Source organism: Schistocerca americana, unplaced genomic scaffold (genome assembly GCF_021461395.2).
Source record: "Schistocerca americana isolate TAMUIC-IGC-003095 unplaced genomic scaffold, iqSchAmer2.1 HiC_scaffold_282, whole genome shotgun sequence".
NCBI classification, from domain to species: domain Eukaryota; kingdom Metazoa; phylum Arthropoda; class Insecta; order Orthoptera; family Acrididae; genus Schistocerca; species Schistocerca americana.
The window spans coordinates 173298-187802 of record NW_025725997.1 but is presented as its reverse complement, the minus strand read 5'-3'; the positions used below and the strand labels follow the sequence as shown (position 1 = coordinate 187802).

General features: G+C 49.8%; 28 non-coding genes across 28 annotated transcripts; 12 read left to right on the top strand and 16 right to left on the bottom strand.

Moving 5' to 3' along the window:
* Positions 1-342: 342 nt before the first annotated feature.
* Trnar-acg lies at positions 343-415 on the top strand. Its single transcript has one exon. It is a non-coding gene; the product is annotated as a tRNA-Arg (tRNA).
* A 287-nt stretch (positions 416-702) lies between these two features.
* Trnam-cau lies at positions 703-774 on the top strand. Its single transcript has one exon. It is a non-coding gene; the product is annotated as a tRNA-Met (tRNA).
* Positions 775-1019: 245 nt separating this feature from the next.
* Positions 1020-1091, bottom strand: Trnad-guc. The gene has a single exon. It is a non-coding gene; the product is annotated as a tRNA-Asp (tRNA).
* A 107-nt stretch (positions 1092-1198) lies between these two features.
* On the bottom strand, positions 1199-1270 carry Trnad-guc. The gene has a single exon. It is a non-coding gene; the product is annotated as a tRNA-Asp (tRNA).
* A 107-nt stretch (positions 1271-1377) lies between these two features.
* Trnai-uau lies at positions 1378-1469 on the bottom strand. Its single transcript is given in 2 exon segments — positions 1378-1413; positions 1432-1469. It is a non-coding gene; the product is annotated as a tRNA-Ile (tRNA).
* A 378-nt stretch (positions 1470-1847) lies between these two features.
* On the top strand, positions 1848-1920 carry Trnar-acg. Its single transcript has one exon. It is a non-coding gene; the product is annotated as a tRNA-Arg (tRNA).
* Positions 1921-2207: 287 nt separating this feature from the next.
* Trnam-cau lies at positions 2208-2279 on the top strand. The gene has a single exon. It is a non-coding gene; the product is annotated as a tRNA-Met (tRNA).
* Positions 2280-2524: 245 nt separating this feature from the next.
* Trnad-guc lies at positions 2525-2596 on the bottom strand. The gene has a single exon. It is a non-coding gene; the product is annotated as a tRNA-Asp (tRNA).
* Positions 2597-2703: 107 nt separating this feature from the next.
* On the bottom strand, positions 2704-2775 carry Trnad-guc. Its single transcript has one exon. It is a non-coding gene; the product is annotated as a tRNA-Asp (tRNA).
* A 107-nt stretch (positions 2776-2882) lies between these two features.
* Trnai-uau lies at positions 2883-2974 on the bottom strand. Its single transcript is given in 2 exon segments — positions 2883-2918; positions 2937-2974. It is a non-coding gene; the product is annotated as a tRNA-Ile (tRNA).
* Positions 2975-3352: 378 nt separating this feature from the next.
* On the top strand, positions 3353-3425 carry Trnar-acg. The gene has a single exon. It is a non-coding gene; the product is annotated as a tRNA-Arg (tRNA).
* A 287-nt stretch (positions 3426-3712) lies between these two features.
* Positions 3713-3784, top strand: Trnam-cau. Its single transcript has one exon. It is a non-coding gene; the product is annotated as a tRNA-Met (tRNA).
* A 245-nt stretch (positions 3785-4029) lies between these two features.
* On the bottom strand, positions 4030-4101 carry Trnad-guc. The gene has a single exon. It is a non-coding gene; the product is annotated as a tRNA-Asp (tRNA).
* A 107-nt stretch (positions 4102-4208) lies between these two features.
* Trnad-guc lies at positions 4209-4280 on the bottom strand. Its single transcript has one exon. It is a non-coding gene; the product is annotated as a tRNA-Asp (tRNA).
* Positions 4281-4387: 107 nt separating this feature from the next.
* On the bottom strand, positions 4388-4479 carry Trnai-uau. Its single transcript is given in 2 exon segments — positions 4388-4423; positions 4442-4479. It is a non-coding gene; the product is annotated as a tRNA-Ile (tRNA).
* A 378-nt stretch (positions 4480-4857) lies between these two features.
* Trnar-gcg lies at positions 4858-4930 on the top strand. Its single transcript has one exon. It is a non-coding gene; the product is annotated as a tRNA-Arg (tRNA).
* Positions 4931-5217: 287 nt separating this feature from the next.
* Positions 5218-5289, top strand: Trnam-cau. Its single transcript has one exon. It is a non-coding gene; the product is annotated as a tRNA-Met (tRNA).
* Positions 5290-5534: 245 nt separating this feature from the next.
* Trnad-guc lies at positions 5535-5606 on the bottom strand. Its single transcript has one exon. It is a non-coding gene; the product is annotated as a tRNA-Asp (tRNA).
* A 107-nt stretch (positions 5607-5713) lies between these two features.
* Positions 5714-5785, bottom strand: Trnad-guc. Its single transcript has one exon. It is a non-coding gene; the product is annotated as a tRNA-Asp (tRNA).
* A 6247-nt stretch (positions 5786-12032) lies between these two features.
* Trnar-acg lies at positions 12033-12105 on the top strand. Its single transcript has one exon. It is a non-coding gene; the product is annotated as a tRNA-Arg (tRNA).
* Positions 12106-12392: 287 nt separating this feature from the next.
* Positions 12393-12464, top strand: Trnam-cau. The gene has a single exon. It is a non-coding gene; the product is annotated as a tRNA-Met (tRNA).
* A 245-nt stretch (positions 12465-12709) lies between these two features.
* Positions 12710-12781, bottom strand: Trnad-guc. The gene has a single exon. It is a non-coding gene; the product is annotated as a tRNA-Asp (tRNA).
* A 107-nt stretch (positions 12782-12888) lies between these two features.
* Trnad-guc lies at positions 12889-12960 on the bottom strand. The gene has a single exon. It is a non-coding gene; the product is annotated as a tRNA-Asp (tRNA).
* Positions 12961-13067: 107 nt separating this feature from the next.
* Trnai-uau lies at positions 13068-13159 on the bottom strand. The gene is given in 2 exon segments: positions 13068-13103; positions 13122-13159. It is a non-coding gene; the product is annotated as a tRNA-Ile (tRNA).
* Positions 13160-13537: 378 nt separating this feature from the next.
* Positions 13538-13610, top strand: Trnar-acg. The gene has a single exon. It is a non-coding gene; the product is annotated as a tRNA-Arg (tRNA).
* A 287-nt stretch (positions 13611-13897) lies between these two features.
* Positions 13898-13969, top strand: Trnam-cau. Its single transcript has one exon. It is a non-coding gene; the product is annotated as a tRNA-Met (tRNA).
* A 245-nt stretch (positions 13970-14214) lies between these two features.
* Positions 14215-14286, bottom strand: Trnad-guc. Its single transcript has one exon. It is a non-coding gene; the product is annotated as a tRNA-Asp (tRNA).
* Positions 14287-14393: 107 nt separating this feature from the next.
* Trnad-guc lies at positions 14394-14465 on the bottom strand. The gene has a single exon. It is a non-coding gene; the product is annotated as a tRNA-Asp (tRNA).
* Positions 14466-14505: the final 40 nt, after the last annotated feature.

Here is a 14505-nt window from a genome sequence, read left to right as displayed (position 1 = left end):
GCTGCAAACCAGTGGTGGCCACAGAAACATACGATCGCCACCTGATGCCATACTGCGACTTTGGCACCTGACTACCAATGCTTCGTGCTATTCTTGTTTCATATGCTACGCTTACATGCACATCAACCGGCTCTCGTCGTCGAGAAAACGTGGGAAAACGCGCGCCTTGCCTTCTGCTACCTGTCGAACAGCGAGAGCAGATGCGTGGCAAGCTCTAAGCTCTGCAGGCGCACTGCGGCCACGCAGCTGCACGAAAGGTACCTTCCTTGGGAGCTTGCTCAGCCATGGAGAACACGTTTCTTAGCGAATTGCACTTGTCTCGTAGAAAGAAATGCTGCCACTGGCCCTGTGGCGCAACGGATAACGCGTCTGACTACGGATCAGAAGATTCCAGGTTCGAATCCTGGCAGGGTCGGCGTTTTGTTAGTTGCCGACGCGTAGCTGGGCAGTGGATTTCGTATGTCGCCGCACCGTGGAGTGCTTTGTTGCTCCTGTGCATCTCGCAGCTGCATGTCGAGTCGATCGTGGTAAATATCGCTGCCTGCAAGCGTCAGCGTAGCGTCAGTCGAGCAAAGTCGAGACAAGTCAAGCTGAGAGCTGTAGGAGATGATACGCAATTAAATACAGGCGTGTGAAAGCGACGCAGACAACACTTTCCAAGTGTCCCACGTCACGTGGCGAAGAGCCGGCGCTACCCCAGGCAGCAGAGTGGCGCAGTGGAAGCGTGCTGGGCCCATAACCCAGAGGTCCGTGGATCGAAACCACGCTCTGCTAAAATTATTTCTTTTGCGGACTGTGCCGAGCTCGATTATTACGCCCACAGCGTCGGCTGGGGTGCTTTGATACAGCGTTAACAGCATTCCCCGCAATTCTGAAATGTGAAGAATGCGAGAACCACTTCCTAAGTTGTAGCATTTTTTAAGATTTTGCGCCAACTACACTCCACGATCGCAAAGTTAATGCTCTTACGACCCACATACGCGCAACACTCGAACAGGGTTGTGAGATAAAAATCGCATCTCCCCGGCGGGGAATCGAACCCCGGTCTCCCGCGTGACAGGCGGGGATACTAACCACTATACTACCGAGGATGCGCTGTAGACAGGTGCCTGTGTGCGAGAGATATGGTGCTAGTAGCCGCAAACGACCTACACTAAGTTCAGCGAGTGATAGAGCAGCAATTAAAAATCGGATGTGCCTCCCCGGCGGGGAATCGAACCCCGGTCTCCCGCGTGACAGGCGGGGATACTAACCACTATACTACCGAGGAAGACGCAGCTAGCGTCTCGAATGCACAATTATGTTACTCAAATAGCTGATACATCTCAAACCTAGCCTCCTGTTGCTGTCAGAGACAGCTGCTAAGAAATAAAAGTATGCCCCAGGTGAGGCTCGAACTCACAACCCCGGCATTGCTCACGGCTACTGCCTTATAAGTACCGTGCGCTAACCAATTGCGCCACTGGGGCTACAACAGAGTGCTTTCAGTTAGCGGTATTCACTTTGCTGCAAACCAGTGGTGGCCACAGAAACATACGATCGCCACCTGATGCCATACTGCGACTTTGGCACCTGACTACCAATGCTTCGTGCTATTCTTGTTTCATATGCTACGCTTACATGCACATCAACCGGCTCTCGTCGTCGAGAAAACGTGGGAAAACGCGCGCCTTGCCTTCTGCTACCTGTCGAACAGCGAGAGCAGATGCGTGGCAAGCTCTAAGCTCTGCAGGCGCACTGCGGCCACGCAGCTGCACGAAAGGTACCTTCCTTGGGAGCTTGCTCAGCCATGGAGAACACGTTTCTTAGCGAATTGCACTTGTCTCGTAGAAAGAAATGCTGCCACTGGCCCTGTGGCGCAACGGATAACGCGTCTGACTACGGATCAGAAGATTCCAGGTTCGAATCCTGGCAGGGTCGGCGTTTTGTTAGTTGCCGACGCGTAGCTGGGCAGTGGATTTCGTATGTCGCCGCACCGTGGAGTGCTTTGTTGCTCCTGTGCATCTCGCAGCTGCATGTCGAGTCGATCGTGGTAAATATCGCTGCCTGCAAGCGTCAGCGTAGCGTCAGTCGAGCAAAGTCGAGACAAGTCAAGCTGAGAGCTGTAGGAGATGATACGCAATTAAATACAGGCGTGTGAAAGCGACGCAGACAACACTTTCCAAGTGTCCCACGTCACGTGGCGAAGAGCCGGCGCTACCCCAGGCAGCAGAGTGGCGCAGTGGAAGCGTGCTGGGCCCATAACCCAGAGGTCCGTGGATCGAAACCACGCTCTGCTAAAATTATTTCTTTTGCGGACTGTGCCGAGCTCGATTATTACGCCCACAGCGTCGGCTGGGGTGCTTTGATACAGCGTTAACAGCATTCCCCGCAATTCTGAAATGTGAAGAATGCGAGAACCACTTCCTAAGTTGTAGCATTTTTTAAGATTTTGCGCCAACTACACTCCACGATCGCAAAGTTAATGCTCTTACGACCCACATACGCGCAACACTCGAACAGGGTTGTGAGATAAAAATCGCATCTCCCCGGCGGGGAATCGAACCCCGGTCTCCCGCGTGACAGGCGGGGATACTAACCACTATACTACCGAGGATGCGCTGTAGACAGGTGCCTGTGTGCGAGAGATATGGTGCTAGTAGCCGCAAACGACCTACACTAAGTTCAGCGAGTGATAGAGCAGCAATTAAAAATCGGATGTGCCTCCCCGGCGGGGAATCGAACCCCGGTCTCCCGCGTGACAGGCGGGGATACTAACCACTATACTACCGAGGAAGACGCAGCTAGCGTCTCGAATGCACAATTATGTTACTCAAATAGCTGATACATCTCAAACCTAGCCTCCTGTTGCTGTCAGAGACAGCTGCTAAGAAATAAAAGTATGCCCCAGGTGAGGCTCGAACTCACAACCCCGGCATTGCTCACGGCTACTGCCTTATAAGTACCGTGCGCTAACCAATTGCGCCACTGGGGCTACAACAGAGTGCTTTCAGTTAGCGGTATTCACTTTGCTGCAAACCAGTGGTGGCCACAGAAACATACGATCGCCACCTGATGCCATACTGCGACTTTGGCACCTGACTACCAATGCTTCGTGCTATTCTTGTTTCATATGCTACGCTTACATGCACATCAACCGGCTCTCGTCGTCGAGAAAACGTGGGAAAACGCGCGCCTTGCCTTCTGCTACCTGTCGAACAGCGAGAGCAGATGCGTGGCAAGCTCTAAGCTCTGCAGGCGCACTGCGGCCACGCAGCTGCACGAAAGGTACCTTCCTTGGGAGCTTGCTCAGCCATGGAGAACACGTTTCTTAGCGAATTGCACTTGTCTCGTAGAAAGAAATGCTGCCACTGGCCCTGTGGCGCAACGGATAACGCGTCTGACTACGGATCAGAAGATTCCAGGTTCGAATCCTGGCAGGGTCGGCGTTTTGTTAGTTGCCGACGCGTAGCTGGGCAGTGGATTTCGTATGTCGCCGCACCGTGGAGTGCTTTGTTGCTCCTGTGCATCTCGCAGCTGCATGTCGAGTCGATCGTGGTAAATATCGCTGCCTGCAAGCGTCAGCGTAGCGTCAGTCGAGCAAAGTCGAGACAAGTCAAGCTGAGAGCTGTAGGAGATGATACGCAATTAAATACAGGCGTGTGAAAGCGACGCAGACAACACTTTCCAAGTGTCCCACGTCACGTGGCGAAGAGCCGGCGCTACCCCAGGCAGCAGAGTGGCGCAGTGGAAGCGTGCTGGGCCCATAACCCAGAGGTCCGTGGATCGAAACCACGCTCTGCTAAAATTATTTCTTTTGCGGACTGTGCCGAGCTCGATTATTACGCCCACAGCGTCGGCTGGGGTGCTTTGATACAGCGTTAACAGCATTCCCCGCAATTCTGAAATGTGAAGAATGCGAGAACCACTTCCTAAGTTGTAGCATTTTTTAAGATTTTGCGCCAACTACACTCCACGATCGCAAAGTTAATGCTCTTACGACCCACATACGCGCAACACTCGAACAGGGTTGTGAGATAAAAATCGCATCTCCCCGGCGGGGAATCGAACCCCGGTCTCCCGCGTGACAGGCGGGGATACTAACCACTATACTACCGAGGATGCGCTGTAGACAGGTGCCTGTGTGCGAGAGATATGGTGCTAGTAGCCGCAAACGACCTACACTAAGTTCAGCGAGTGATAGAGCAGCAATTAAAAATCGGATGTGCCTCCCCGGCGGGGAATCGAACCCCGGTCTCCCGCGTGACAGGCGGGGATACTAACCACTATACTACCGAGGAAGACGCAGCTAGCGTCTCGAATGCACAATTATGTTACTCAAATAGCTGATACATCTCAAACCTAGCCTCCTGTTGCTGTCAGAGACAGCTGCTAAGAAATAAAAGTATGCCCCAGGTGAGGCTCGAACTCACAACCCCGGCATTGCTCACGGCTACTGCCTTATAAGTACCGTGCGCTAACCAAATGCGCCACTGGGGCTACAACAGAGTGCTTTCAGTTAGCGGTATTCACTTTGCTGCAAACCAGTGGTGGCCACAGAAACATACGATCGCCACCTGATGCCATACTGCGACTTTGGCACCTGACTACCAATGCTTCGTGCTATTCTTGTTTCATATGCTACGCTTACATGCACATCAACCGGCTCTCGTCGTCGAGAAAACGTGGGAAAACGCGCGCCTTGCCTTCTGCTACCTGTCGAACAGCGAGAGCAGATGCGTGGCAAGCTCTAAGCTCTGCAGGCGCACTGCGGCCACGCAGCTGCACGAAAGGTACCTTCCTTGGGAGCTTGCTCAGCCATGGAGAACACGTTTCTTAGCGAATTGCACTTGTCTCGTAGAAAGAAATGCTGCCACTGGCCCTGTGGCGCAACGGATAACGCGTCTGACTGCGGATCAGAAGATTCCAGGTTCGAATCCTGGCAGGGTCGGCGTTTTGTTAGTTGCCGACGCGTAGCTGGGCAGTGGATTTCGTATGTCGCCGCACCGTGGAGTGCTTTGTTGCTCCTGTGCATCTCGCAGCTGCATGTCGAGTCGATCGTGGTAAATATCGCTGCCTGCAAGCGTCAGCGTAGCGTCAGTCGAGCAAAGTCGAGACAAGTCAAGCTGAGAGCTGTAGGAGATGATACGCAATTAAATACAGGCGTGTGAAAGCGACGCAGACAACACTTTCCAAGTGTCCCACGTCACGTGGCGAAGAGCCGGCGCTACCCCAGGCAGCAGAGTGGCGCAGTGGAAGCGTGCTGGGCCCATAACCCAGAGGTCCGTGGATCGAAACCACGCTCTGCTAAAATTATTTCTTTTGCGGACTGTGCCGAGCTCGATTATTACGCCCACAGCGTCGGCTGGGGTGCTTTGATACAGCGTTAACAGCATTCCCCGCAATTCTGAAATGTGAAGAATGCGAGAACCACTTCCTAAGTTGTAGCATTTTTTAAGATTTTGCGCCAACTACACTCCACGATCGCAAAGTTAATGCTCTTACGACCCACATACGCGCAACACTCGAACAGGGTTGTGAGATAAAAATCGCATCTCCCCGGCGGGGAATCGAACCCCGGTCTCCCGCGTGACAGGCGGGGATACTAACCACTATACTACCGAGGATGCGCTGTAGACAGGTGCCTGTGTGCGAGAGATATGGTGCTAGTAGCCGCAAACGACCTACACTAAGTTCAGCGAGTGATAGAGCAGCAATTAAAAATCGGATGTGCCTCCCCGGCGGGGAATCGAACCCCGGCCTCCCGCGTGACAGGCGGGGATACTAACCACTATACTACCGAGGAAGACGCAGCTAGCGTCTCGAATGCACAATTATGTTACTCAAATAGCTGATACATCTCAAACCTAGCCTCCTGTTGCTGTCAGAGACAGCTGCTAAGAAATAAAAGTATGCCCCAGGTGAGGCTCGAACTCACAACCCCGGCATTGCTCACGGCTACTGCCTTATAAGTACCGTGCGCTAACCAATTGCGCCACTTTTTTTTTTTTTTTTTTTTTTTTTTTTTTTTTTTTTTTTAGGGCCTCCCATCTCCCCTTCTAGCCCTTCCATTCGCTCTCCTTCATGCGCCTTCTTCGGCGAGCTTCATTGCTAAAATCAAATGAAATACTCCTTTGCAAGTAAGGGAATCCATCAAACGTGGTGAGAAAAGTAAATGTCTCCATCCAAATGAACTTATTTTGTAACGTTGGATGGTTGTTCAAAATAACTGAAAATAATCTGGTGAAAATTGTGGATAAAGAAAGAAAAATTAATGGTTAACTGAGAAACGTAGGCTTCTTAAGGACACACACAATACAAGACACTGATCTTTTTTTTTTTTTTTTTTTTTTTTTTTTTTAAGCATAGGCATAGAATGCAAGGCCTGTTCAGGGTTCTGCGAAGGCCTTCACGGCTACCGTAGCGGCCCTGGGGCCCACGAAGTCCCCACCGTACGTCGCCCTTAGCAGCAATCCCCTACTTTGGCATCGCAAAATCCGATATTTTATCCGCTATTCGTCATTGCGTACGTCATCCGATGCCTTGTTTGTCAAATAATATTTTTAGCATGTTACCATACAAGGTCTTGTGGTGTCGTTGTCCACATATTTTATAATATTCCAGTAATAGATGTTGCTCATAGTCCAGTACGTCGGGCAGGCCGAGGTTATTAATGACATAATTGACATAGTTCCCCAGTAGCCATAGGGTAACATTATTCTTTTGAATAGGGAAAGCAACGCTTTCGGGGTTGACGAGAATGTCGACAGTAAGGTGTCTGCCGTCGTTCCTATTGATAAACGCCACCTGTTGGCGGACTCTGTCCCAAATGACCTGGTAGCCGTTGCATATGAGACGATGCCGGAGGGTGTCTATCACATTACAACGTGGACACTGATTTGTGTCACTCAATCCTATAGACTGTAATCTTTCATTTGTGGCAACGGTATTATTGACAACCTTGTACCAGGCACCGCGCACATTGGTGGACAGTACTTTATTGTTTATATTCTTCCATATATTTTGCCAATTTCGGGTGGGATATTTTGATTCCATTCTGTTACGGTTGTCCTTTGTAATAAGGCAATCCATGATGAAACTACAGTTTCTTTTGGTCCTATCCGCGACAATGCAGTGCAGATAACTGAGTTCTAAATAGTAGAATCTGATGTGCTGCAATTTGTAAGAGATTTTACTTATGTTAATAGGTGGTTCCATACTCTCCGGTGTAAGGATTCGGAAAAGTTTCGATGATAAATTATCGTGGCGGTCTTCTAAAAGCTGAAGTGTACGCTTGATATAAAGAGCCGTAGTTTTGCGGCGGATATCGGTCAGTCCGAGGCCTCCTTCTCGCGGTTTTAAAGTTATAGTACTGGCCGCCACTTTAAATATCTCACCTCTCCAAACATACTTGCAGATGAAGCTCATGATGGTTTTGGATATCGCTTTAGGTATCGGCAGTATTTGACCTACATATACTGCTTTCGAAAGGACAGCGCAGTTGATTAATTGCACCCTTTGGATAATGTTCAAGTCTCTAAGTCGGTTCATTATTAAAGTACCTCGAATACTATGTAAGACCTTCTTCCAGTTGAATGTCGTTGTTTGCAGGGGGCATCGGTAGAACCTCACACCTAACGCAGTGTGATGGTCTACAGACCTGGCCCATTCGAGGGCAGTGTTCCTGAAGCCATGGAGATTTAGAAAGGAGCTTTTCATATCGTTGATTTGCGCTCCCGTTGCGAAGCAGTAAAGGCGAACAATCTCTCTCAGTCTTACAACGTCGTCATTACTTCTGACGATGACACCGACGTCGTCGGCGTAAGCGTTGGTAGCGTTACTGACCCCTGAAATTGATATGCCTTCTAATTCCTTGTTTAATCGTTTCAGCAAAGGTTCTAGTGCGACCACAAATAACATCATTGATAAAGGACTTCCCTGCGGGACACCATTTGCTATTTCGACATCTCGAGTATAGTGTCCATTGATTAAAATTTTGGTTTTCATCCCTTGCAATAGATTTTTTAAGACAATTAAAAATTTGTCGTTAAAACCTATATGCATCAGAGTGGTAAATAAATATTCATGGTTTACCCTATCAAAGGCTTTAGAAAAGTCGATAAAAACGAGGCCAGCCTTCGTCAATGTCGTTGAGAAGATACTGATTATGTCCCTGTATTCGCAGACTGTTTTAAAAATATTCCGACCCGGGAGACACGTTTGATGGGGACCAATTACAGTATCAAACACCGGTCGGAGTCTGTTTTTTACAACCCTGGCAATAATTTTATAATCAGAGTTCATTAAGGATATCGGTCTCATTTTGTTGAGCTGTTTGACATCCGAATTGATTCCCTTAGGAAGTAAAACAGTGACAACCTCTTTCATTTCGTCAGGTATGTGCCCTCCACTCAAGATTTCGTTGACGACTTGTGTGAATTTATTCCTTATAATATGCCAATATTGGGAATAAAATTCTACGGGTAAACCGTCGGGCCCAGGTGATTTTTTAACAGGTGAGCTTTTAATTACTTCGAAAATGTCTTCAGACAGGATTTCAACAGTGAGGCTCCTGTTGTGTTCTGCAGTTACTAGTTGTTCCATATCACAGTTTCGGAGCAGTTCCTGTCCATGATCTGGGTTATACTGGTGAGCACTGTACAATTGATTATAATACCTATGAGCCTCGTTTAAAATATCTTTTTGTTGAGTTAAAATACTTTCATCTTCAGAGAGCAATGACTGAATAAAATTTCTTCGACGATTTTTTTCGTGCTGGAGTAGATGATAGAGTGAAGCGTGTTCTTCTTCCACTGTGGTTTGAACTCGTGATTTGATTGTCAGTCCTTCCAGCTGTTTGCGTTTAAGACTAAGAAGTTCGGCCTTGACCTGTTTGATACCCGTTCTGACAGCCGCGGACATGGGCATATCATAAAGGTCACGCAGACAAGTATAATAGAATTCGACAGTACGCCGAGACCAAAGTGCCCTTTCCCTACTGTAAGAAATTAGAGTAGATCTAAGTTTCTTTTTGGCGCATAAAGTCCACCAATCTATCGTTGACCGGTATTTGTTGCTTTGTCGGAGTGAAAGTTGCCAAGAAGCTTCTAACTGCTCAGTTAGGGCGTTATCTCGAAGCATGGCGATATTTAATTTCCAAAAAGGACGGCCCCAGTATGTCTTCTGTTTAGGAAGTCCAATGCTGCACCTTAGTGCTAGATGGTCGGAAAAGAAAGTTGGTATTCGTTCGACGCCACTGATTTTGCTGGCTAAATGTGAACTTACGTATATGCGGTCGATCCGACTTTGCGCTTTAGTGCTAAAATATGTGTACTGGACAGACACGGGGTATTTGACCTCCCAAGCGTCCTGCCATTTCATTGTTTTCACAAGACCATCTAGTTCTGGGGAGAAATTGAAATTTGGCGTTTGGTCTTTCCTGTGTAGGACACAATTCCAGTCACCTCCGACTATTACATCAACGGGGTTTTCCTTGAGTAAAAACACGAGATCATTTTTAAAAAAATTGGCTCGTTCTGTTCGACCACTGCTTCCCGAAGGTACATAAACATTTATAATCGTAACACCGAAAATCTTAAAACTGATTCCCCGCCCCGATTCCAACATGGTTACATCTGTTATTGCAATGCCTTCCTTGACCAGGACAGCGGTGCCGCAAGCGCCTTCTGAGGCGACATTGAGAATTGCAGTAAATCCCGGAACATACAAATTTGAAAAACACACTTCTTGAAAAAGCGCAATATCGGTATCGGACTGATATATGAAGTCCCGGAGGGCAGCAATGTTAGTTGCACTCTGGATCCTGTTAATATTAACAGTCATAACGTGATACGTTTGATCCATAAGCAAGAGCTGTTATTGTTTACTGGACTTTCCGGCGATTAGGCATATGTAGGCCGAATTCACATGTCATTCGTGCGCTCAAAGTGTAGTCGTGAGCTTGAGAGGTTGCGGTTAACATGCCATACCATTGTTCGCAGATACATGTGGCAGTGTTGTCTCCGTATCGTCTGCCCATTCAAAACGACTATTCTGGGGAGATTGTCTACGTTGGGAAGTAGGTACGTCCTGATGGTCTGAAAATTCGAGGCCTGGTGCTCCTTCGTCCCGGACACCGTGCTCAGGTGATGTCCGTAGATGCGATGGTATGCTACCGACCTCAGGTTCCCTCCGGCCATGGTCTTCGATCGTTGACTGTTCCTGAATGCTCCTCAACCTATCCCGCAGAGCCGGGGCTAAGCTTTCAGCAGCCTGGTGTGCTAACCGCTTTTTGCGACGTTTCCTAGCTTTCCGAGGCGATCTTGACCGCTCTGGAGACGAATCAGGGGACTTTTCGGACGAATGCGGAGACGAAGTCGGCGATGCAAGCCGGTCTTGTGTCCTAGTCGAAGAGCCAACGCTGCTCCTTTCACCAGGCGTGGAAGAAAGGACTACCGCAGTTAGACTCGCCTCTGTCGCAGGGGGCCTGTCAGCCGCGCTGTGGGAAGCAGAACCGTAGTCATTGACTCCTAGTGTCAGTTGGATGATCGAGTGATCTATGCTCATGTCTTGCCCAACAATATTCTGAACTGGATCGTCCGTTGCCGCTACTTTCGTGGTGGTCTCGTCCTGTCGTGCGCAATCAGGCGGCTGCAGGGAGGTATCCACAGTAACCGCAGAAGGTTCTGCTCGCGAGCTACGAGAAGGCTCGGCACAGTCGTAAGGTACCTGACGTTCACTGGTGGGACACTGGGGCGCTGTATGGTTAGTCATAGCTACGGATCTACCACTGTCTATATGGTTGTTAACACTCTCGGGATGCTCGCATTGGTCCCCCAGTTCGAAAGATGGCTGCCGAGCTGATCGCAAAGGTGACGTGGCAGCAGCGTACGTCATCTGCAGGTGAACTACAGGCCCTGCACCTTCGGATTCTACCCTTGGTAATTGAGGAAACCTCCGTCTACTGCACTCAGCACGCACGTGCTCTGTCGAGTTACAAATGGCACAGGTACGAGGCTGTCCATCGTAAATGATCAACGCACGGTATCCTCCAATAATGACAAAGGAAGGAATGTGCTTGAGAAGTTCCATCTTAACCTGGCGAACGCCATTCAAAACGGGAAACATGTGTGGTTCTGACCACATTTCCGCAACATTGGAAATTACTCTGCCATACGCCCCGAGAACACGATTGATTTCGACTACAGGCATTTCAAAAGGAAGCTCAAAAACTCTTACTGTTCGTATTCCCATCCCAGCATAGGATACTACGACATCGCTAACTGAGCCGTCTAAGTGATTGAACTTAATAATACCTCCACATTGTTCAACAAGTGCGACACATTTAGCAGGATCTGCCAATTTCACATATGCCGAATTAGTCACAAACGATAAATGAACTCCAACTAAATCATCTTTCGTAATTCCAACTTTTTCTGTGAGCCACAGTTTGATTTCAAAAGCTTTCGGTCGTACGAAATTTCTATCGAAAGCGAATTTAATCGTGTCTTTTCTCATCTTCATCAAACCAATACACAATTAAGTGAAGTAATGCGCTTGCGAGCCGGCCTACCTGGCTCGCAGGAAAACAGCCTTGTTGACACGAAACGTCCGCAGCGGCCGCCACACGTCCGTCTCGCGCCGAAGACGAGGCGCGAATGACGCGCCACTGGGGCTACAACAGAGTGCTTTCAGTTAGCGGTATTCACTTTGCTGCAAACCAGTGGTGGCCACAGAAACATACGATCGCCACCTGATGCCATACTGCGACTTTGGCACCTGACTACCAATGCTTCGTGCTATTCTTGTTTCATATGCTACGCTTACATGCACATCAACCGGCTCTCGTCGTCGAGAAAACGTGGGAAAACGCGCGCCTTGCCTTCTGCTACCTGTCGAACAGCGAGAGCAGATGCGTGGCAAGCTCTAAGCTCTGCAGGCGCACTGCGGCCACGCAGCTGCACGAAAGGTACCTTCCTTGGGAGCTTGCTCAGCCATGGAGAACACGTTTCTTAGCGAATTGCACTTGTCTCGTAGAAAGAAATGCTGCCACTGGCCCTGTGGCGCAACGGATAACGCGTCTGACTACGGATCAGAAGATTCCAGGTTCGAATCCTGGCAGGGTCGGCGTTTTGTTAGTTGCCGACGCGTAGCTGGGCAGTGGATTTCGTATGTCGCCGCACCGTGGAGTGCTTTGTTGCTCCTGTGCATCTCGCAGCTGCATGTCGAGTCGATCGTGGTAAATATCGCTGCCTGCAAGCGTCAGCGTAGCGTCAGTCGAGCAAAGTCGAGACAAGTCAAGCTGAGAGCTGTAGGAGATGATACGCAATTAAATACAGGCGTGTGAAAGCGACGCAGACAACACTTTCCAAGTGTCCCACGTCACGTGGCGAAGAGCCGGCGCTACCCCAGGCAGCAGAGTGGCGCAGTGGAAGCGTGCTGGGCCCATAACCCAGAGGTCCGTGGATCGAAACCACGCTCTGCTAAAATTATTTCTTTTGCGGACTGTGCCGAGCTCGATTATTACGCCCACAGCGTCGGCTGGGGTGCTTTGATACAGCGTTAACAGCATTCCCCGCAATTCTGAAATGTGAAGAATGCGAGAACCACTTCCTAAGTTGTAGCATTTTTTAAGATTTTGCGCCAACTACACTCCACGATCGCAAAGTTAATGCTCTTACGACCCACATACGCGCAACACTCGAACAGGGTTGTGAGATAAAAATCGCATCTCCCCGGCGGGGAATCGAACCCCGGTCTCCCGCGTGACAGGCGGGGATACTAACCACTATACTACCGAGGATGCGCTGTAGACAGGTGCCTGTGTGCGAGAGATATGGTGCTAGTAGCCGCAAACGACCTACACTAAGTTCAGCGAGTGATAGAGCAGCAATTAAAAATCGGATGTGCCTCCCCGGCGGGGAATCGAACCCCGGTCTCCCGCGTGACAGGCGGGGATACTAACCACTATACTACCGAGGAAGACGCAGCTAGCGTCTCGAATGCACAATTATGTTACTCAAATAGCTGATACATCTCAAACCTAGCCTCCTGTTGCTGTCAGAGACAGCTGCTAAGAAATAAAAGTATGCCCCAGGTGAGGCTCGATCTCACAACCCCGGCATTGCTCACGGCTACTGCCTTATAAGTACCGTGCGCTAACCAATTGCGCCACTGGGGCTACAACAGAGTGCTTTCAGTTAGCGGTATTCACTTTGCTGCAAACCAGTGGTGGCCACAGAAACATACGATCGCCACCTGATGCCATACTGCGACTTTGGCACCTGACTACCAATGCTTCGTGCTATTCTTGTTTCATATGCTACGCTTACATGCACATCAACCGGCTCTCGTCGTCGAGAAAACGTGGGAAAACGCGCGCCTTGCCTTCTGCTACCTGTCGAACAGCGAGAGCAGATGCGTGGCAAGCTCTAAGCTCTGCAGGCGCACTGCGGCCACGCAGCTGCACGAAAGGTACCTTCCTTGGGAGCTTGCTCAGCCATGGAGAACACGTTTCTTAGCGAATTGCACTTGTCTCGTAGAAAGAAATGCTGCCACTGGCCCTGTGGCGCAACGGATAACGCGTCTGACTACGGATCAGAAGATTCCAGGTTCGAATCCTGGCAGGGTCGGCGTTTTGTTAGTTGCCGACGCGTAGCTGGGCAGTGGATTTCGTATGTCGCCGCACCGTGGAGTGCTTTGTTGCTCCTGTGCATCTCGCAGCTGCATGTCGAGTCGATCGTGGTAAATATCGCTGCCTGCAAGCGTCAGCGTAGCGTCAGTCGAGCAAAGTCGAGACAAGTCAAGCTGAGAGCTGTAGGAGATGATACGCAATTAAATACAGGCGTGTGAAAGCGACGCAGACAACACTTTCCAAGTGTCCCACGTCACGTGGCGAAGAGCCGGCGCTACCCCAGGCAGCAGAGTGGCGCAGTGGAAGCGTGCTGGGCCCATAACCCAGAGGTCCGTGGATCGAAACCACGCTCTGCTAAAATTATTTCTTTTGCGGACTGTGCCGAGCTCGATTATTACGCCCACAGCGTCGGCTGGGGTGCTTTGATACAGCGTTAACAGCATTCCCCGCAATTCTGAAATGTGAAGAATGCGAGAACCACTTCCTAAGTTGTAGCATTTTTTAAGATTTTGCGCCAACTACACTCCACGATCGCAAAGTTAATGCTCTTACGACCCACATACGCGCAACACTCGAACAGGGTTGTGAGATAAAAATCGCATCTCCCCGGCGGGGAATCGAACCCCGGTCTCCCGCGTGACAGGCGGGGATACTAACCACTATACTACCGAGGATGCGCTGTAGACAGGTGCCTGTGTGCGAGAGATATGGTGCTAGTAGCCGCAAACGACCTACACTAAGTTCAGCGAGTGATAGAGCAGCAATTAAAAATCGGATGTGCCTCCCCGGCGGGGAATCGAACCCCGGTCTCCCGCGTGACAGGCGGGGATACTAACCACTATACTACCGAGGAAGACGCAGCTAGCGTCTCGAATGCACAATTATGTTACTCA